The 22,252-nt window shown below is 41.0% G+C and overlaps 2 long non-coding RNA genes across 2 annotated transcripts; one reads left to right on the top strand and one right to left on the bottom strand.

The window, feature by feature from the left end:
* The first annotated feature begins 4,123 nt into the window (after positions 1 to 4,123).
* On the top strand, positions 4,124 to 21,000 carry LOC107077135 (uncharacterized). The gene is made up of 3 exons (XR_001478246.2): positions 4,124 to 4,766; positions 8,253 to 8,384; positions 20,237 to 21,000. It is a non-coding gene; the product is annotated as an uncharacterized lncRNA (long non-coding RNA).
* LOC107077136 (uncharacterized) lies at positions 17,390 to 21,720 on the bottom strand. The gene is made up of 3 exons (XR_001478247.2): positions 21,618 to 21,720; positions 21,002 to 21,085; positions 17,390 to 19,236 (listed from the first exon to the last, which is right to left on the bottom strand). It is a non-coding gene; the product is annotated as an uncharacterized lncRNA (long non-coding RNA).
* Positions 21,721 to 22,252: the final 532 nt, after the last annotated feature.

Genomic DNA, 22,252 nt, shown 5'->3' with positions numbered 1-22,252 from the left:
CCCTGTGGCTCTCCTGTGTGAGGGGGTGAGTCAGCAGCCCCAGTGTCTCGCTGCAGTGACCTACAGGAGTCTGTGTGCAGACAGCTCCCCCAGGTCTCAGGGGAACCACAGGGGACCACTGCTCTCCTGCTCCTTGCCACCCACACACATGGATCAGAGACAAGCTCCCAGGACGAAAACCTTGAAGCTCTGGAGCATTGCAGGGGGCAGACTAGTTAATGAGAGATTTAGGAACAAAATGTATAGCCCCTGACTACTCCTACTCCTCCTACTACTACTCCTTAGACGTGTGCTGAAACTTACTAATTTGAAAGAATCAGCTTACAGAAACTGTCCATATATTACATTATCATATATATCATATTATATTAGAGCTTTACACTTAGTGCGAATCGCACAACACACTGACTTTTGGTGTACAGCATGCAGTATAATGCCAAACATTCACAGCATTGCTCTTGGGTTACTATACCTGAGGCCACACTTTGATCCTTTAACATAACTATCATCTGCTGTACTGTGGAAACAATGTAGAACTGAACAAATGGGACTTATAAATATGTATGATATATTTTATGCACATTATTACATAAAAGTCATACAAATAACCAAATACATTTGTGAAATGGAGGGTGTTCACAAATTAGAAAGATACTGTAGCGCTCTTGAGTTCATGTGGGTAAGTGCCCTAGCCACTGCCGCCTCAGGTCGGCCCCCCACCACTGGGGACTTCACTCAGCAGGGACCCAGCCAGCTGAGCCAAAGGGAGATCTCCCCTCAGCCCGGCGGCTGCGGTCCCTGCTATTCACTGGGAAGGGTGGTGACGTCACCGCGCTGGCGAGCCGGCTCGCACAACTTCTTATGTCGGCCGTCTGCGTTACAATACCTTATAAAAAAAACTTGCAGGACTCCAGTAAATGTTTTGCTTTCTCTTGGAATGGAAGACCGTAAGAGACTCCTTGAACAGGAAAAACAAAATGTTCCTGATCTCCTGCTGGATACACGTAGGAGTCTGTAAGATGTTGAACCTTAAGTTCTGTATGAGAGTTTGAGGTCTATTTGCACAAATGCTCAGGGATTTTTCTGTGGGTTGCTATGGTGCCAAATGCAAATTCAGGATTGTATGAATGTTGCTTTAATTTTAGTCAGTAATTGTTAAAGGGAAAATCTAAACTTGCACCATTTTAAGATTTTCAAAGGAAATTGCTAAGGCAAAATAAATGTCCATAAGACGTACCCCCAATTAAAAAAAAGCTCACTCAAAAACAGGTATGCACACATACAGATACACAATTTGTCTTGTGACAGTAAAAAACACAGCACCTGTCATATTTGGTAACCAGGAGCCGTATGATCTTGTTCAGACATTCTGAAAAAGCAGAGGGTGAAAAAATCTGTTATTGCTCGAGAACGCTCTGCTGGTAATGAGGCAACGTGTTTTCTAAGGACATTCTTTTGCTCTTAGAGTACTCCATGTTGGAGTGACTGTTACTCCAGTGGCTGCACTCCACTATGATATTCAGGCATTGCTTGTACAGCCTGAGAAATAAGACCTCCAGAATGTTCAAACGGGCTGCTTCTGTGATCTCATAATGTCTGCAATCATAAACCTTCAGGTAACAGCAAGAGGTGCTTGCCTTTAGTGATACAGCAATTGCTACAATTGTTTTTTATACAGCAATTGCTACAATTGGTTTTTATGTTTTACTCACAGATGTGAATTAGAGATCATTTTAAAAGCTTATTTCCCTCTTCTTTTATGGAGCTGACAGTCTACGTTAGTCATTTTCCTCACAGAGATGAAAGGAAGTGAAACTCCAGGGCCAGGCGCAGAGGGGACTCTCTGCAGCAGAGCCCAGATTCCACACACATCCCTCTGCCTTTCCTTCTCCCTCTTCCGCCGGTACCTGTCTCCCAGGGTGGCTCCAGTAACAGCCAGCTGGCACACCAGCACCGCAGAAACACGACTGATTGCAACACACCTGTTCGCCACATTCCGCCCCACCATCGAGACAGCCATGCGCTCATCCCCAGTACAGTGCCAGGCTTACAACACTCGTCTGTCACAGCTCAAACCAGCTCGGTTTCTGCTGCACATCCACAGAATCCACCCCACTCATGACTACAGGATTGTTTTTACACCCATGCAGTGTCAAGAAGTCAACAAAAAGCAATCTGGGACAATGAGGTGAGTCAAGAAGCTCCACACTGATAACGAGTGGGGCTTCGAATGGGCAGATCTTGTAAACCTTCATTAAACTTTCAAACAAATCCTCTTTTCTCAAGTGAAGATAAAATTTTCTAATAACTAGATTTTAGATAGTGTGATAAATGTTCTGTATTATGTTAGATTATAATACTGATAATAAATGGGGCATGAAAAGTAAATTTCTCTTGATTTTATTTGATGATCTGCCAGTTTGTCACAGTGGCCCAGATTCTGCCCTATTCATCTTCATACAAGGGGCTCTTGGTGTCTTAATAAACAGCAGGCCAGGACACTGTGTGACAGCATCATTAGTCATCTCCCCATAATCCTGGCCAGTTTCTCCAGGGAGTTATTAGCACATCAATTAAACTGCAAAACCTACGGGCAGTTAAGTGCTCCATAGCTAGCCAAGCAGTGTATTCCTTCAGATAGGTTTCATTAGCTCTTTTTATCAAGTGACAGATAAAATCGGCATATTCAGACAGAGACAGCTTGTGGCCTTAGTCTGTCCTTATTTCCTGTTCAACGCAAACCTACACCATGTGATAAAAAAATCAATTAGAAAACAAGATTTTCCATTTTTCAGGTCAGATGTGGTACAAACCTCTCACTATCATAATTTCAGAGCAGTGTGGGAAGGCACAGCAGGCAAATGGTTCTGTTTAAAAGTTGGAAAACTTTATACATTGCAAACAGATCGACTTGGCACATTGCAGGAGGGTGGAACTCTCTGGACAATGTTTAGCAGTCTGCCAAAGGCAATCAATTATATTTACCGAAACAACTATTCAGACAAGTGTGTGTTGCTTTACACCCGTCAGAATATTCCTTGTGCACTCGAATGTTTTATAAATAGACGTGTTAGATTCAGAAATAGAAGGATTTATTTTCTGAGGAACAGTAAGACTCCAAGTTCCTGTAAAGCTACACAATTTACACATCCTTTTTCCCATGTTTAAGCACACGGTATTTATCAAGATAACGATTAACTACACGAATTCATTTCCTGGATAGTCTTAAAAATATTAGTTTTTTCAGACACAAAGTTATTGCTATCGCATTTTTTTAGGATAATTTTATTCAAAATATTTTTACGTTTTAAATGTACATGTATATACAATATAGGTAAAATTGAAAATTATTATTAGAAGTCACATAACGATCACGAGTATTAAAACGAAATCTGTTAAATGTCTCTCTAAATATATAATTTAAAATTCAAAGATAAAAAGTATTTCAATATCTATGTATCTCAATCATTTTAATACATGACCTTATGTAAAATTAATAACTGCTACAATCATAACAATTGAATTTTTTTCTGATTTTGAAAACGTTTATTCGTAATTTTCTACCAATCCTGCAACAATCACAAAGGCAAATAACGCCCCCTGTCAACTCTACAAAGTACTACCACTTACCAGTCAACACTGCGATGAAGGGTAAGACCGCGTACTATGTGCTATTTCAGATTATTGCATTATTCATGCAAAGTTTGATTTCTGAATCTGGAGAGACAAAAGTCCTTTTCTTCTGAATAATCTTACTTCATTTAATGAATTTAAACAGATTTCTTGAGCCCTAAAGCACAACAATGTTTTCATTTGTTGTGCATTGAATGCCTATATAAACCTATAGCAGTGGCAATGTTATTTCATTTATTTAACGTGGTCGTTAGGTTGACAGGCTTTCAAACGACAAATTAATTTGAGTGCGTTAACGATACGCCTTTCACGCAAGCTTGCTCGGCGTCTCCAATGAGCACACAGTGCCGGCGGCGCACCGCTGTCTTTGTTGCTAAAAGGCTCCACCGCACCGGTGTTTGAGATCGTATCGATTCAGTGCTCATATTGATCAACGAATCGTTAAATCTTTCCTTCCGTCATAGGATGTTAAGAGGATTGGATTTACTTCTTCAGTTCAGACATGCTAAATGACCTGCCTTACGTTCAGCCCATCAAGGGACACTAGGTCAAACCCGTGGGGCGGGCGGTTTTATAATAATTACCCTGCCAAAAGTGCTCTGTAGGTTAGCTTGGAACCGGCAAGTTAAACAAGTAAGATGAGTTTTAAGCACGGTAAAAACCGACATGAAGTCGCAAACGATGAACCTTAAACGATCATACCGTTCTATCTACTTTTGGGTGTTCTTTAATCGGATTTAGAAATGTCTGTTTTACTGGTTTAATGTGATCTTGATCAATGCTTTCCTTTCCCTTCAACGTGTTATAATTCTCTTCTCAACATGCTATTGTCCAACTCTTACGTGCATTGTCCTATCGGGAGAAAACACCACTACACGAGAGGACTGGATTTATTTATTTCTTTAATTTATGGATGTTGTCCGGTCTCCTCGATGCTTTTTAACTGATTGTGCTCAGACCAGTATTACTCAGTACGCTGAGCTGTACAGATGTGACTTGTCTTTTGCATTCCTCACCTAACGACGGCAAGGAACTCCAAAGAAACCCGATTGGAGCCGCGTTCTCGGATGTGGCGAGTTTACAACCGGCGCAGAGGAATGTGGAAAGCGAACTGCAAATGTGGATTGCAAATCGTGAGTCATGCGTCTTTAAATAGGGGTCTGTACTCACTGCCAAAGTTGAATGTGATTTACTTTTAATCCGCATGAGACCCAATCTAGGTTGTGTTTCGACATTCCAGCAGAACGTGGTGAACAAAAATAATAAAGCCCTTTCAGAGATAAAGTAGAAATGTAACGAATCCTATCGTTATAATGTTTCAGGTTTTTTTTTAGACCACTGTCTTGATCAAGTGGGTAGTCGTCTTTTATGTTGAATAAATACAATCTTAACTTGATAAAATAATATTTACTTTATTAAAAAATAAAATTACAGAATTAAAAGTAACAAGACACAGAAATCCCTACTTTTTGAATTCCGAAGCACAGTGATTTATTATTATTTAAATTCTTTCTATTCCTTTTGTAGATAAGAAAGGTATTGTTCTGTTCATAGCTGGCACTGTGCTGAGCTCTTCAGTTATCGGTCTCTTTCCCTCTCAGTCCTGGAGGTGACAGCTGACGGCTGTGTGTTGTTTCCCCTGTCAGACAGGCAGTGCCATGAGTAAGAGCAGCCCGTGGGATGGAGGGATGGGGAGAGGGTTGAGGGGGTTTGGGGTGCATGCTGGCTTATCACACTGTTTCACTGATACCTGGCAGGCAGGACCATCCATTACTCACAGAGCATTAAAACAAACTTCCCATCGAAGTCCGTAAGCAAAGGGCTGATCTTCTGTTCTCACTGAAATACCAATGCAATGCAAAACCATTAGCATTGTAGCACTGGAAACATGAGGTTTGTATTTGGTAAATGTCAGTATTAGAGTGCCTCAAAGCTTTTCACGCTTACAGGCACAACAAAAGGATGAAACATATTAAATGAGGTTCAAAATGACCAAAGCAACACTAACTAAATTATATTATGCTGATAGTCTAACAGGAACTCTGGCAGAGGCTTGAACACAGACTTAACAAGCACTAATGATTGCAATTAGTAATTAACTCGCTGCACAAACATCCTTTCTGCTTTGGGATCACACTTGTGACACTGTGTTGGGGGGCAGCTTTAATGATGCTCCAGTTGCACAGAAGAGACTTTGTGAATTTCTCCCAGCTTTTCTTTTTTTTAATGCAGTACCTTATTTTCCCTGATAAGATTGCAGGTTACTTTAGGGAAACAGCTCAGAAACGCAGTAAACACAATGAGCCACTCTTCTGTTTCATCATCAAAACACTTCATCTTTGGATAAGATGAATAGTGTGGTGTCACAGTGGGCAGAGACTTCTTTTTATTGCAGTCTGCTCAAATGAATGTTCACTACCGCAAAAAGAAAACTGAAAAAGCAAAAAGACCAATGAGGAAAGAGCCCTAATCTTGAAGAACGCATAGTTCTTTAGAAGAACACAAACTGCCTTACAGCCTCATAGAGACTCTTATAAACATATATCAGTAGGCAGCAGTATGGAGAAATACCTAGGACTGGATTGGTCAGTGTTAGGTTTGGGGTGGAGATGCTGCTTTCGAGTGACAAACGTGATCCAGAATGCTCCAGTAAAGTGTCAATTTGTGTAAATGTATATAGTTACTGTGAGTCACTTTAGATAAAAGCATTAGCCAAATAACAGTCTTAACAATATAAAAATAAAACATCTATTTTAAAAACTGTTTTTCCCATGCAGTGTTTTAAACCAGAGGTCCTGCAAAGCTAGAATTTTCACATCCCATGTAGTTAAATACTGAAAAGTCTAGTAAGAAGATAATATGTGAGAAAAAAGGCCCAGAGCACAGCCAATCTGGACTCTGAAAATTGACACCTCTTCCAAGGACCCTGGTTTTAAAGACGCCGAATTCCTGAGGAAGATTCAAACTCCAGGAGCCACTGCAAGGGGTTGTTAATTAGCAGCTGTCCCTCTCGGTGTCTCGAGCGAGCCAGTCACAGCCCTGAACCCCAGACACCCCCTGCTCCTCCCGGCCAGGGGCTCCCTGCTGGATGCCCGTGGCTCCCTGTGCCGGCTGCAGACACAGGAGCCACGGGGCTGCCCCGTGCACAGCCAGCTCAAACACAGCAGGACGAACACAAATCAATTAAAGCTTGCATGCGAGCCGGTTGGTGTATTCTCAAAGGTCAGGGCTCAGGACACAAGAAGTCTACAACATTGCTGTCATTCTGTGAGTCATCTGTAAGAAACACAGCCACAGGGAAACCATCTACTGCTTCAACAGACTTTGTTCTCTTATTTCTGTTTTTTTTGTGTGCAGATACTTAAGGGTTGCCATAGAAAATTAAACAGTTAAATTAAGTGCTTATATTTAGCTGTAATTGGAAAGAAGAGGTTCTGTGCTGGAAGCACTGGAAGGTAAGCGTTAGTTTGTCATCAAATTTATTCTCCCAGTGGAGACAGAATCAGAAAAATAATAATGCTATTGCAGTCAGATGTTATGTGATCCAGCACTTAATGTCTTTAATTTCTCAGGAACAGAATGTTTGCATACTAGGCTGTCACACATGCAAACTGCTTTCAGCCTGGTAAAGTCATGATGTTTGCAAAAGGTGCTACGGCGCCCCCCAATGTATGCAGAAAGTGCCTGCAGGTTCCACCAGACCCAACAGCCCCTGTGTGGCCACAGCCTGCTCCACCACTCTGGCAGCTGGCACCACTTCAGATTGAGAATTGTATTCTCAGTTCTAGTGTGCTCCACTTGACTGAAACGTGAGCACAACTAATTACAGCAATGTAAATTTCGGTGCTCACTGCACTACTGACACTACTATTAGAGCTTTCTTCAACAAAGCTTTAAAGAATAGCTCTGAAGGTGTTCATTTAACCAGCCCCCTTGGACAAGGTTGTTTTTAAGATACATTAACAACCTCAAAAGCACCACACTTTTATTTCAAGGTTCAGTTTATTTGAACAATGCGATTATGTGCATACTCAGCTGATAATGATCAGGTTCTTTTCCCAGCCTGGGCACTACAGTCACGCTTGATGCTGGAGAACAGAGAACTCTGTGGACCTTTCTGGGCATTGCAGATCATCATACAATGAGGGCATCTACAGCAACATTTTCTTCCATGTTCTGTAGTGTTGTGAACGATAACTCACTTGGAACAAGTAAAGGTTTATTCCAAGCTGAAAAGAGAAGAAAGAAAACACAATGTTTCGTCTGTGGAGCCTTCTTCGGGTCTTCTGTTTTCTTTCTTCTCTTTTCAGCATGGAATAAACCTTTACTTGTTCCTTTGCAGCTGACACAGCTACCCACCTGAACTACTTCTACCTACTTCTGCTGTGACCCACTATGCCTTCCTCCAAATCTTTTTCTAGATCTCTTCGTCGTTCCTTCTCCTCCTCCCTGGGCCACTTCCCCCCCCTCTTACTAAACCAGCAGTCAATCTCTTCACAGCGATCTGTTCCAAGACCAGGCTTTTACTTGTTCCTTTGCAGCTCAAGCTGCCCACCTGATAACTCACTTGTGTTAGACGAGCTATCAAAGGGTTCTCTGTTTTTCTGTGCTCCTCCCAGTGTTAGCGGGGGACACAGTGATGCCTGAAATGACCGCCCTGGACATGGCCCAGCCTCGGCCGGCGGTGCTTCTGGTTTCGTTCCCCTCTGGGAGCCGAGATGAGCTCAGCCCAGGTGTGGGCTCCTGTGCAGGTAAACTTCTTAGTGTCTCCCTGATGCGTCTCCACAGGGCCGGCGGCCCTCCCAGTGAGGCCGGCATAGTGGGTGTGTGTTTCATGTCAGTGACCCAGAGAGAGCTCAGCACCTCTGGGAGCGGGTCTCCGGTGTCTTCTCCTGGCAGGAAAGATTAATGGTCTGACATTACGGCCGTCAGAACCCTTCATCAGTCTGCGAGGCGAAATGCTTCTGCCAAATGTGTTAGGTGACAGTCAAGGGCTGACTCTGCTTTACTGTGTTTTACAAGTTCCTTAAAGCTGTTAATTGTGGCAGAGTGCTTATGGCCTTTATTACTATTAAATGTTGCATTTCTCCTTTCTGTTTTTTTTAGTGTGGAATTATCCCTTCCATGTTCCTTCACAGATATTTTTTGTGTTAATAATAAGCTGTTAGGTGATGGTAACTGGATTTGGTTTGAAATGCATTAAGGTTTGTTATTCTGGCATCATTGCGATCACTCAAAAGTCTGAGTGAAAATTGTGCCAGGTAAGATAACAAGCTTAATGAATTTATATATATTTATGTGTCTGTGTGTGAAGTAAAAAGTTATTGGGTCAAAAGTACTGCACTACTGACCTGTTTGTATTTGTTTCCCAATGACTCTGTGGGAGTTTTTGAAGATGCCTGAAGATGCCCTGTTCACCTCCAGTGTTTCAGAGAAACACCCAGGGGCACCAAATGTTGGGAGCTGAGCAGGACTGTGACCTTTTAGCTCCTGGGTCATGAGCTCCTGGGTCACCTTCTTTAAACAAAAGCAGCATAGCGATCTATTATGAGGGCCGGGCATGAATTGATCCATCACAGGACTGGTCCAGCTTAGCTGAAAGAACAAGTTAGGCTACTTCAGAACCAGTAAGGACACTATAATGTTATAGATTTTTCATTTAGCAAAGATTTGTTGAAACCAATGTGTATGTACTGTATTGCATCAGTATCGGTGAAATGAGGACAATTGCTGTTGTTAACATTTGCCAAACCGTTGCTAAGTCAAATACAGCAAATAAAAGATTGATTGGTTGGTTGATTGACTGAAGTATGCATGAGGAAAGGTTATTTATTACCTGGTTTATAGCTTCAAATAGGGGTCTTTAAATTACAAACAAATCACTGTACACAGTATTGTGCAATCTTTCAAATATATACATTTTTGGGTTTTTTTTTCTACGATCCAGGATGTTCAGATTGCAAAGACAGGACATGTCAAGTTTAATGATTTACTTCAGATTGTTTACAGATTCATTTTTAATGAATAATTCTTTTTCATTGGGAAGAATCTGCTACAAAACTACCAAGTTAAACAAAAACAGATGTTTAGAATATTATACCTAAGACTCACTCCAGCAGACGTTTGAAAGAGTTCCAGAGCTGCTTCACTCTTTTATACTCTGGGTGAGTTATGGGTGAGTTACCACTGTGTCACATCCTGTATGGAAGACTTTCTCTTCCCTGCCCCCCTGCTGTCAGTACACCCCCCTGCCATATTGAAATGAGCTCTGCTAAACACAGTCCAATTGTGCTCATTCTCCACCCAGATGTCATCCCTCTGGCTTCACTGTTCTTTTAACTGGACTCTACAAATATGTGGAGTTCCAACAGTTACTAGAACATACACGCAATTTGTCTTACCCTTCTTCACAATGTGCTTCCTAATATTAATCCAGCTAAGTGACAACATTAATAAGATGTTGCTCTTAGGCTTATGATATATAACAGTTAGGCTTAATGCTGAGCCTTGCATCTTTGATCTGAAATTATGCAAACTGTCCTGCCCTCCTTCAGTAAAGAAGATACCCCACCCCCCTTTGTTGGGAACTCTTTCATTTAATTAAATTAAAAATCAAGTGACCAAATAGCTTTAAGATTTCCTGCTTCTGCTCGCCTCACTGGTGGTGAAGTACCCCCCGTGCAGCCCACAGCTCTCGTGAACTAATTATTATTTACTTCTAGACCAGAGTGCTCGAGTGAAACGTCAGCCAAATACTGGGGTTGATGACCACAGCCCAGCAGACACTTGCCACTTACCCACTACATACACAGACAAGCACAAAAGGCCTGACCTGTCCTTTCATACGAGATTCTTTCATTCACGGCCACAGGAATTCTTGGAATCAACCTAAACTTGTAATTGCAAATAATTATCGTCATTGGCATCACTGTGATTCCAGCTGCTTGCCGGGCTCTGAAATGATGAATGTTTGTGGCAGGCTGGGTCAGAGAGGGACTGAGGCTTTAGCCGAACTGCCACTAGAGCACATTAATGGCCTCTAATCCTTGGAAACAGCCACAGTGGGGATTAATTAGTAAATGAATTGGGTGGTTGGTGTAGGGGAGAGGTTACACGTTCTCACATGGCTGTCACAAAGTCAGTTTGTTATATAAAGAGCATCGGGTGCCCAGAGGAGAGGGCCACTGTCAACAAGGGGTTCTTGCAGTACTTTCTTGTGCCATCGTGAGTTTTCATGTGCTCTGGTGTTGTGAGGCGCCGTTGGGAATATTTCCTATTTGGCCTGTAGTTTTGTCAGATTGCTTTGAAAACTGGTGGAATGAAAACAAATCACTGCAGGGTGTAGCAGCAGGAACCACATATATCACACTTTCAGAGGCACTGCACTGTGAAGTAGGTGCCATGGGCTTGTGCTCATCTCCGCACTTGGTGTCTGTGCAGAGCCACTCAGGCAGAGCTGTGATAGAGGCCACAGTCTCATGGGCTGTGTGCTAAACAACCTGCAAAGTTAGACATCTGGCACATATCCACTGACAGCTGAATTTGAGGTCCTGTTTCTATCCAACTTTCATTGTTTGAAAATCTTTAAACTATGAAAAACGTACAGCATTAAATCTATGTTCGTTTAGCCTGTTACAACACCAGACAGTAATAGTTATAAGACCATTGAATCCATACTGTATACTATTGTTAATATCCTAAAGGAAACCAGAGGTGATTGAACTTATCTGGGCCGCCCTTGGTCACTGGATGCCATATTCTTGTCCACGAATGCATTTTCATAAACCTTCCTGTACTGTTGCGCTTATGCACAGAGAGCTCCTCTGGGTTCAGGCTTTACTGTTGTGACACTGCAATAAAAGCACAGCCACAAGGAGGAGGATGAAAGAGTCAATCCAAACACCTAACATGTAATTTTTTACTGTGCACTTCACTGCAGGACACAGGGAGTTGCAGAGGACTTCATAAAAAAGGCAAAATTGCACAAACCCATAGTTTGGAAAAGCTGTTCACTTTCTTTATTTTTTTGTCTTTGTTGGTTATCCTCCCATTTGTTCTCTTGATGGGATCTAATAAGAGAGATTGGTCTTTGTGTTGGGCCAGCAGTGTCATCATGTTTGTAAATGAAAATATCAATTACATTCTTGTTATGCTTAATGTAGTCTGCATGTTCCTCCAGCACTCACATTCGCATTGTCGAATACAACTGGAGTCTCTGAGTGCTTTATTTCTCTACACGTGTGTGCTGTATGTGTGCCCTGCAATGGACTGGTGTCCTAAGCTATAGGATGTTACAGCCCTTCCTGGGAATTAGTCAGTTTCTGATAACATTGAATACCTAAGGTTGTGTCTGACCTAAATTCAGACACAACCTTAGCCATATCACCCTGCAACTCACAACTGGCAACCCACTGAAGCTAAGCAGGTGTGAGCCTGGTCAGTACCTGGATGGGAGACCTCCTGGGAAAAACTAAGGTTGCTGCTGGAAGAGGTGTTAGTGGGGCCAGCAGGGGGCGCTCACCCTGCGGTCCATGTGGGTCCTAATGCCCCAGTATAGTGATGGGGACACTATACTGTAAACAGGCGCCGTCCTTCGGATGAGACGTAAAACCGAGGTCCTGACTCTCTGTGGTCATTAAAAAATCCCAGGGCGCTTCTCGAAAAGAGTAGGGGTGTAACCCCGGTGTCCTGGCCAAATTTCCAATTGGCCCTTACCAATCATGGCCTCCTAATAATCCCCCTCTATGAATTGGCTACATTACTCTGCTCTCCTCCCCACTGATAGCTGATGTGTGGTGAGCGTTCTGGCGCACTATGGCTGCCGTCGCATCATCCAGGTGGATGCTACACATTGGTGGTGGTGGAGGGGAGTCCCCATTACCTGTAAAGCGCTTTGAGTGGAGTGTCCAGAAAAGCGCTATATAAGTGTAAGCAATTATTATTAATTATTATTATTATTAAATTCCAGAAATCCAAATTCGACTAAGTGTTGATGTAACTAGGAAATAACTTTAAAAAGTGCTTCCTCCCCAATGTGATGAGAATGAAATCCCTCTGTAATATGTGGGGAGGGAGCTGGAGATCAGAGTATTTCGCTGCTCATACACATTATGATTGATCACAACTGAGAACTGAGAACACTCAGATACTGAAGAGACAATGTTAACTTTTTCTACACACCCTGAGCACAAATTAATATCTGGAAGAGCAAAAATGAAAAAAGTGAGTGGGGTCTCTATTCATGCATTATGAGAGAGACTGGGTTTCGCCTGGCTGCAGTTTGAGAGGTTAAAATGATGCTGTAGAACCCATTGGAATTGATCACAGTGGAAGCAAGGTCCCTTCACAGAAAGTTTAAGCTTCAGGCTCGGCTGCTTATAGACATTGATGAACAAAGAAGACCATGAACAAACAATCACGCTTTCACAGGCAGATCAACAGGTGTCAAATGCTTTTGCTTCCCAGTGTCCTAAAAGAAACAATTGTGTTTGTATCCAGGATGTCTGTCAACCAGACACGCAGTTGCAGATCGCAGACACACCAGTTCTCCGTTCAACCACTTAGGGCTCAATTGTGTCGCTTACCTAGGCTGTCCATTTTCTTCTCCGCCTGAGGAGAGGGAAAACAATTAGGGTTCAAATACGAGTGAAGGAAGTGCTTCTTGATCTAATTTTAAAATAGCGTTAATCAACTTTTTTCATTTTGTGTAATACATTGGAATGTTGTTTACCTGCAGGAAGAAACTAAGGTTAGGGAAGAAACCAATTTTGATGAGGTTCTCATGATGACAAACTCCGGATTTACAACATTTAAGGGCAAATGGAAGATGTCTGATGTGACATTGAAGATGTCTGCTCCATTGTGAGTGGATGAGCACAAGATCTTCTTGATTTGACACTGACAGTGCCTTTGCCCTCAGCATGCTGAATTCCCTGTGGCTTCCTAATAAACTAATGCAGCTGCCAACTGAGCCCGACTGACACTTTCACATTCAACCATGTCTCCTTGAATTAGAAATATCACATTCTTGCATTCAGACACTCTCCAACAACAATTTCCATGGCTCAACTGCTCCTGATTATCTGTAGTGCTGAGAAGGGTAGATTTGTGCCTCTCCCCTCCCCCTGTTTGTTTCTGTGCCCTATCACAGTCCCAGCAGTACAGCTGTTTCAAATAGCATTAAATTGAAATAGGCCCTGAGCAGTGCAATGTCTCCCTTCAAATTCATATGCCTGGGCTACAAGTAAGCTTTGTATTTTTTGTAGGCATGTGCAGAAAATCCTAGAATGAAGGCTGTGGCATTCTCAATTCCAATTCCCCAAACCATTTATTGTGGTATTACTATCCAAACATCCCTGACAACTTCTCATCTTCCGTATAGAATTGGCCCGTCAATAAAAATAGCCTTCAGAGGAATCTTAGTAATTCACTTCACCAAATCAGTGTCTTGAGTGGTGTGCAAGATGAGTAATGTGCAGAGTTAGTACTAGAATTTTTTTTTTTACAAAAACATAAGTGTTTATTGTTTTGTAAAAGCTTTCTGAAGGCCGGTGACAACAGGAAAAAGAAAATGAGACAACAAAGCAGTTTGTGGTTTCGTAAATCTTGATACAAATACAAGGGAGAAGAAGTGGACGATGGGGAACTGCTTGAGATTAAAACAAAACAAAACCGTAATTAGTCTTTTAGTAATTTGGACATCATGCTTTGAGAAAGATACCTTGCACTCAAGGTATATATTATATATTGTTTCTTTCAAGTAACCCACTTTTAGTAGAAAAAGTGAAACCAAATACTGGTATTATAAAAAGGAAAAATATTTTTGGTATCATAATGTTTCCCCATATTTTCCCACCTTCTTGCCGTGAATCTCTTCAAAACATATAGAAATAAAATAAAATGATATATGTCTGTATGAGCCATGCAGTTCTTTGTTAAGCAGTCTAATACTAATCATTAGAAGTGTGGCTTCACCTTCCTGTGCTGTGGAGTCCCGGTGAGCGCTCACATTTCTCCTGCTTCGAGTCCTCGTCTGTTCTCAACCTCTGACAGCTCCTTGATGTAGGATTTGAAAATTGGACGCAGCTAGTAGAGAATCCGGTATTGCTGTGATTTGTTTCATACAGGAAATGCTATATTCCTACTTCTTTTTTCCTGGATAAATGACCTGTTAAACACACTGTAAGTCATACATGCTAAAAACTCAAAAAAGCAAAACTGTAACCCTATTTCTGTGATCTCACGCTTCATCAATATGCAGTAAAAGACTGTAGGCATGGCGCTCAGCTAAATGAAGTCAGCAACTATTCTGGTTGATTTCACAGCCTTTTTTTAGAATTAAGATCCTAACCAAGAAGTAAACACAGGGTACTCTGAGAAACCTATTTTTAAAAGACACAAGGCCAGGGATGTTTTAAACCAAGGTTACCCTAGAACCTGCAATTTGCATGGATGAAATAATACCACACACTCATGCAAAAAACACAACCTGAGCAGTCTAAATTGAGACAAATGCCGAGTCTCTAATAGATTAGAGTGGGAATGTGTTCCATGTGTTTTTTTCACTGGTCTATGACTGTTATGTATGCATTTTTCAGACTGTAATGGTCCTTTTATGAAAAAGGCCTGTTTTGCTATGACTAAGAGTAGATACAGCATCCCATCTATTCAGTCTTAAGACTTTTTATACATTCAATCTGGTGTGTGGGTTGAAGAATTAGTCACAAATCCTCCATTAGGCTGAATCTAAATGTGAAGGTGGCTAGTTTTTCTAGCTTTCCAATAGCTTGAATTCTGACAAGGGAGACTCTAGCTCAAAGCTCAAAGGAGTCAGCTTGTTAAAATGATTTGCGTAGTGTTTCGTGCTCAAGTATATGATAAATACATTAAATTCAGGCTGCCAAGATGGAGGATAAGTGCACATAATAGTGTTGAGCAGGGACCAGAGAATAAGAGTCTGCAGGAGAATCTGCATTGTCTACATTAGTGGTAGGAAATTGACATGTTAACTAATGTGATCCCTGAGCCACACGGTGCTTTATTTGACTATAAAAGAGTGCTGTGTTTAGGCAGAAATGCAGTTTTACAGTTGATACTCTCTGTAAATTCAATCTTCTCAAGTTCCAAAGTTCCAAAGGGATTTCCAAAATAAAATTCATACATACAGTATGCAACATAAGCGATTGCTTTTGCTTGAATGTATAGAATTGGTCTGTGTGCAGAGAGAGAATCAGAGGGATCTATACACATGACATTTCTCTCTCCTCCCTGACATTTCCAAACCAGCGTGCTCCCGAGGTTGGGAGTAATGAGTGCTCTTCGATTCGTCCGCACGTTCGAGGTCACCGTATCGCCCCCCTGTGGGGGACCTTGGCCACGCGGCAGTGGAGAGCTGGCTGGTGTTTTCCCCAGCCCCCACAGAACAGATGGCAGGAAACCCTGCTGGACTGCAGCTCTCCAAGATATGACTGTCCCCGAGTGAATCTTCTGGAGCTCCGTAGGCCTGTGCATTTCCTTCCAATACCTATTTGGCATGTACACTAGTGTAAATATTTTGGCTCAAACTGATATATCTAATAAAACTGTTTAGAATGTCTTCCTAATGTTTTTACATTGCGCACAGATATAAACCATTCCATACAAATACATGGACAGGAAAGACAAAGTCAGCAAAGCACCTTGTATAAATATTTGTGAAATCTGTAAATCCTGGATAACCTTGCTCATCTTGAAGGAAATTTACAGCTTCCTGTGATGTCTATTTCACCTTTCTTTTCAAATACATACTGTCAGGATATTTTTAATTCATATTATTGATTATAACAATATAAAAAAACTATAATGACCCTGACTAGAAATATATTTTCTGCGAAGGTATACAAATTATAATGTGCTACAATTATTATAAATAAAACACTTCAGAAAGAATATTTTTTTCTAGGTTTTGGCCTGGACACTTTTTTATCATTTGTATATAAAATCCCAACAGGAAAGTTTGAAAGTCACATGTTATAGTTCACACTATGCTTTCAAGTCAACTACTCTGTGTAAATGTTGAGTCCAGCATCACCCCACATACTCCCATGAAAACATCTCATCTTAAACTGGACAAGGCACAATATAAGCTGTTCCAACCTGTTGATCCTGCACTGAAGCAGAAAGCTTCAAAAGGCCCTTGTATCCTTGTGGAGACACAATGCTCATTTTGAAGGATTAAGGGATTGTATTGACATTGGTGCAAGTGTTGGAGCAGGGGTCTCAGAATTCAGTCATGATAACATCAAGCACTGAGATTATCATCGAAACACTGGGTCAGCTTCTAAAGAGGGAGTTGACAATTTACATGTTTATCTTCAGCAAACGTCTGTGAACCTTCTGTGATTTTTGAACATGTCATACCATGGTTAAAATAGATGCAGAACTGAGATTCATCCTGAAAGCACTCCCAATGGCATCCCCAGTATTCAGGTCTGTGCCTTTTGCCTGTATTAAAACACAAACAGCTGTGAAGCCCAGTGATGCTGAGTCATGGTCTTGTCATTTTTTATTGAGATTTTAGAATTCAGTATATATTAGTGTTCTTTAGAAACAACTTAGTTTGTTAACTGAGTTAAGTTGAAAGCTTCTTTCCAGTCCAGGTGACAGCGCTCTGTGATTATATGCTGTAAATCATTTACAGGTCCTGCTGGTTGTTCCCTTGTCATTTTGCTGCCATAAACTGATGGGGCACGTCAGAAGCTGCTGTGTGCTGTGAAAATCTAGTTTAGTTATAAGACCATGAAATCAGTTATTAAAAGTTTAGTACATTTAGTAATTTAGTAAACTAAGTGGGGGCAAATAGGGACATCTTTGAATATACAAAAACTACAGAATCCATTAATAAGGGCATCTTCACAAAATAAAGGATCCTGGCTACTGAAATACTGTAATATACCCTAATGAGGCAAATGACTGAAAAAGCCAGGCTCAAAGCTTTGTGTTTGGTTACATTTTGGGCAAGAAAATGGCAGATGTTGTGCTGAAATGAGTTGATGGCTGATGAGGTTTTCAGCTTACCAAGTCCAGAGCTCTGTCTTGAGTGACAGAAGGGAGTATTTTTATTTCCATTTTCAGTGCACAGTCCCTGCCTGTGGCTGCGTACTTAATGAAAAGGTTATGCTCTTCACTAACTCAAGACAAGCTCTGTTTAGATCCCAAGTCTTTCCTGCATTTTAATCTGTACTTCACAAACAGCAGGAGGAAAAAAATAATTTTAATTTTTACTCTATGCCAAGTCCCTCCAAAAACCTCATGCGAAACACAGACATACTGTGCAGGCACATGTACCCACTCGTGCTGAGGACGCGGCAAGACTGACACGCAAAGACGGACCAGTATAGACTTTATCACATAAAACTTAGTCTAAACAAACTTGAATATAAAAATATGTTAACATTAGAATGCGAATCATAATTTTTGTTATTTGACATGAAGGTTTAACTCTCATTTCTTTCCTGAGAAGTCCTGGTGCTCAGTATTTCTACAGCTTTATCTAATGTAAAAACTAGTAATGGTTTGGTCACAGAAGGGATGTAATTCATGTTTCAAGCATCTGATGTCTGTGTAGGCTCTCACGTATCAGTATAGTGAAGTTGTGAGATCCGGGACTGCTAGGCATTTTTCTCTACTGTCATGTCGGTAAACATAACTGATGCAGCACAACTCGGTTGAGCTAATTTCTTCCTAGTGCAGGACGATATCTCCAGGGTGAAATTCTGGGTCGACAAGGTGGACTGGACCGTGGCCCTGCAAGGGCTCCTCAGTACACCATCCATCAAACCCAGACCCGACACAGTGCCAGGGGTCTGTCCCTCAGAGTGTGTGCTGAGCCAGAGTATACCGTCTGACCCAGAGTCCTTGCACATTAGTTCGAAACCCAGCCAGATACAAGGTTGGCCAATTAGATCCTTCTCATTGCCCCTTCTCTCACAATAAAACCAAGCTAGAAGGTTTCATCCCTCTCATTTTCAACAGGTTGTACAGCAACAGATGATCAATAGCCTATGTATTCAGTTGCACCCAGGGCAGGACCGATCAGTTTGCTCTTTAGAGGCACACCTTGGGTCTACAGTACACACAGAGCAATGCTCTGCACTGGACTTCTGTGGGCCACTCTGTGTATAATCTTAAAATATTCAGATTCGATTTTCCTGCAATTTCCATTGACAGAAAAAAGACTTCTATTTGGAATACAATTAACCAATATACAGTGTATAAAAAACATAATCACAACCAAGGATATAGCAGGAGATACCTCTTGTTCACTTCACTTAACTAATTATTTCTGACCAGATACAATCTATCAAAAGAAAAGGTCCTCCTTGGTAAACAGCACCCCTACTGGATCGCAACTGATTTGAGCTGGCTGCCAGTGCTGTTCAAGTTTAATTGGTAACGCACTCAGGGGTGTTTATATGCCATCGGAGGAGCTGCAGAAGGACCCCTGCTGTGTCTAATCTCTACCTCCGAGGAGACCCGAGCAGCTAAGAGCACCGTCATTAATAGATGAGCTTCTCATCTCGAGAGGATTCTGTCACAACAGGACCGTGGAAAGTGAGGAGTCTTCTAATGGAGAATCAGCCAGAGTGAGAGGAAAAGGAAAAATTAGTCATGAGAGAAGAGGAAGAAGCATGTCAAAGGATAATTAAATGTATTAATGCACTAAATAAACAACACACCACAGTAATGGAGCGTGGCAGGTTAGTTTAGTACTATGGTGCTTTTACACATTGTTTTTTGGTAAAACAAAGTAATTCCTGGTATATATGGCCGCAGTGTAGGATTGAATTATCCATTATTGCCCCTAAGGGAATTTGTCTTGCATAAAAAGACTCATAAATATATAACATAGGCAATAATACAATGCAATAATGGTACGATACCATGGTACACATCAACATTTAACAACATCAATCAAACCCAGACAATTAGTTTGTGAAGAATCTAAAAACAACAGCAGTATAAATGGTAAGATAAGACTTGCAAACACTTTTTAGTTGTTCAACAATACTTTTAGGTAAAAAACATACTTTTAGGTATAAAGAAGGAAAATTCTCTCTTAGTCTTAATAAAGGGGATCTGGTACTTTCCGCAGTGTGCAGGAGTGTATTTTCTAAAAAGAGTGGATAAAAGGGGTCGTCTAAGACATGGTGTGCTGGATTAATATGATGCTTCATTAGACACATTGCTGAGTCCATGAATGTGCCGGTAATCTTGCCACCAGTCCTGATCACTTTGCTCAACTTGTTTTCTGCAAGGACAAGGCACCTTTCCAGCCCGTAATACTGAAGGTTAGAATGCTCCGAATAAACCTTTTAAAGAGTGTAAGAATTGTGCATATTGTGTACAAAGCACAGACCTATTCAGAAATATATGACTGAGCAGACATCAAAAGGAACTCTTCTGACACTGACAAGTCATAATACCGACCTTGCAGTTTTTAACTGGGGAAAATACAAATTATTAATGATTATATTAATTATTGGGGAACTTTGGTTATTTAACATTAGTTATTGGGGTTAATGGGGAAATAGACTTCCTCTAAATTATGTTTCCATCCTTTCAGATGCTGTCTGCTGACTCTCAGTGCTGTAGTGCAGATGACTTTGCAGTCCAGAAGCCAAAATGGTGCCCCATCTACTCTGCTGAGTCATTTTGTGGTTTTCCATTTCTTTTTAATAACTTAGAGCTTGTAGCCAACACATTCCTCTTCCTCAACCTTCCTCCTCTATGAAAAGCACGTTTATGCTTTCATCAGATCAATCCTTTCTATTTGTTTTGGTTTCTTCTATTTCTGAAGTTTGTTCAATACGCTGTAATTTTGGGAAAGAATGAAATGATCTGACACTTTGAATAATACACTGAATGAAAGCAGGCAGCCTGTTGTTTTCAGTCCTGCAGAACACTAAATGGTAAATGTCTGCAATTATGTTCATAACCACTCAAATCAGAAACTACCAAAACAAAAACACAGTTCTGTAGCACAGCATGTTAAGCTTATTTTGTGGTACAATATGAACTGCAATTAAAAGACACTGAAATGCAGTCTCTTATTCAGTTGAAACATACAGTGCACTTAGGCTCCAGGTATTTGTAAACAGCTTTGTGTACATAATCAACACTGTGCATTTGTAGGAGCTTTAATACTAAATCTGTGCTTCACAAAACAGGAAAATTGTTTCTAATAAAGCACCAGAGAGTTGAACATCTGTGATACAGTAAGCCAAGCCGCCAGAACTGACAGCTTTAATATGACTTATTGTGTGCTTATGTGTACATATGTGGGATTCATCTCTTTTAATAAACCTTTTTTGGGGGTTCAGCTGGTTACCTGTTGCACCTCTTGGTTCATTTGCAGCAGGAGATTGGAATCATTCCTGGACACTCCAGGGCAATTCCAGAATGTCTTAGATGTCTAGTAAGGAGAAATCAGCAATGCAACACAATATAAATAGATCTAGAATATATCTACACTTCTGAAAAATATGCCACTAATAATTACTGTTGACTGAGAATATTTGCCGGAGAAGACAGCCCATCACACATTAAAAACACGGATGCTGAGCGAAACAGCGCCGCAAGGACAGCTCAGAATAAACAGAGCAATCTGTGACGCACTTGGAAACGAAGATGCTGCAAGGGCCCCTGTGTAGATACTTCAACAATCAGGAGACAGAGAGAGAGAGAGACGTGCTGCACTCCAGGAGGAACACTCAAAGGGAAATCTATTATTCACCACACCAGCTTACAGGCAGCCGGACTGCATCATCAGGCAGGCAAGGGCTCATCACAGGACGGCGCTCTGCTGTGCAGCACGTTATTTATGTATTGAGAAATAACATGCATTTTATATATATATATATGTTTGGCCCCCTCGCCCCTCTGAAAATAACTACAAAATTGAAAAACAGCACAGGCATTGTATAACACAAACAGTAGCGACACACCTGATGAGGCTCCAGCAGAGGTGCTGTTAATTCATCCTCCTGGTGTGGAGGAGACCTCTGCTTGTTCAGCCCTCTTCTCCCATTCAGGCCGAACTGGTGACTGACACCACTGCAAATAAAAAAACTGAGTTTTTATGTTTAATATATTTACCAGTATGTAATATTAAGAAAAATGAATGTATAACATTTCTTTCAATTTAAACAATTAATGAAACAATCATGCAATTAATAATCTATTGTTTTTAAGATGAAGTGAAGTTAAACATTTGGCTTCAAAAGTGTATTAAATCTGAGAATATATTTTAACAAACTGTCATCTTCAGTTGTGAAGAGGCATCTTCAGCTGCAGCAGAGACAAAAACCTTATTTACCTTTTCTTCTTTATGTTAACAAGCAAGCTTTCCAAAATTGGTTTTGAAATTCAATGTATTTTGTTCTCCACTAAAAAGCAGAAATCTAGTTAAGCTTTTGGGCATCTACTCTTAAAACCTGACAACATCTGTTGAGTTTTATTGCTTTCTTTTAAATTGAGTATAAACCTACCTGCCTCCTCTGACAGTCCCACTGCAGTTTTCACTAAGTGCAGTAAAATAAAACCTTCTCTGATTCAAAGGCAAGTTTCCAGACTCCCTCAT

This window comes from Lepisosteus oculatus, chromosome 1 (genome assembly GCF_040954835.1).
Source record: "Lepisosteus oculatus isolate fLepOcu1 chromosome 1, fLepOcu1.hap2, whole genome shotgun sequence".
Lineage (NCBI taxonomy): Eukaryota > Metazoa > Chordata > Actinopteri > Semionotiformes > Lepisosteidae > Lepisosteus > Lepisosteus oculatus.
Note: the sequence above shows the minus strand (reverse complement) of the source record. Positions and strands in the feature narration are given on the sequence as shown.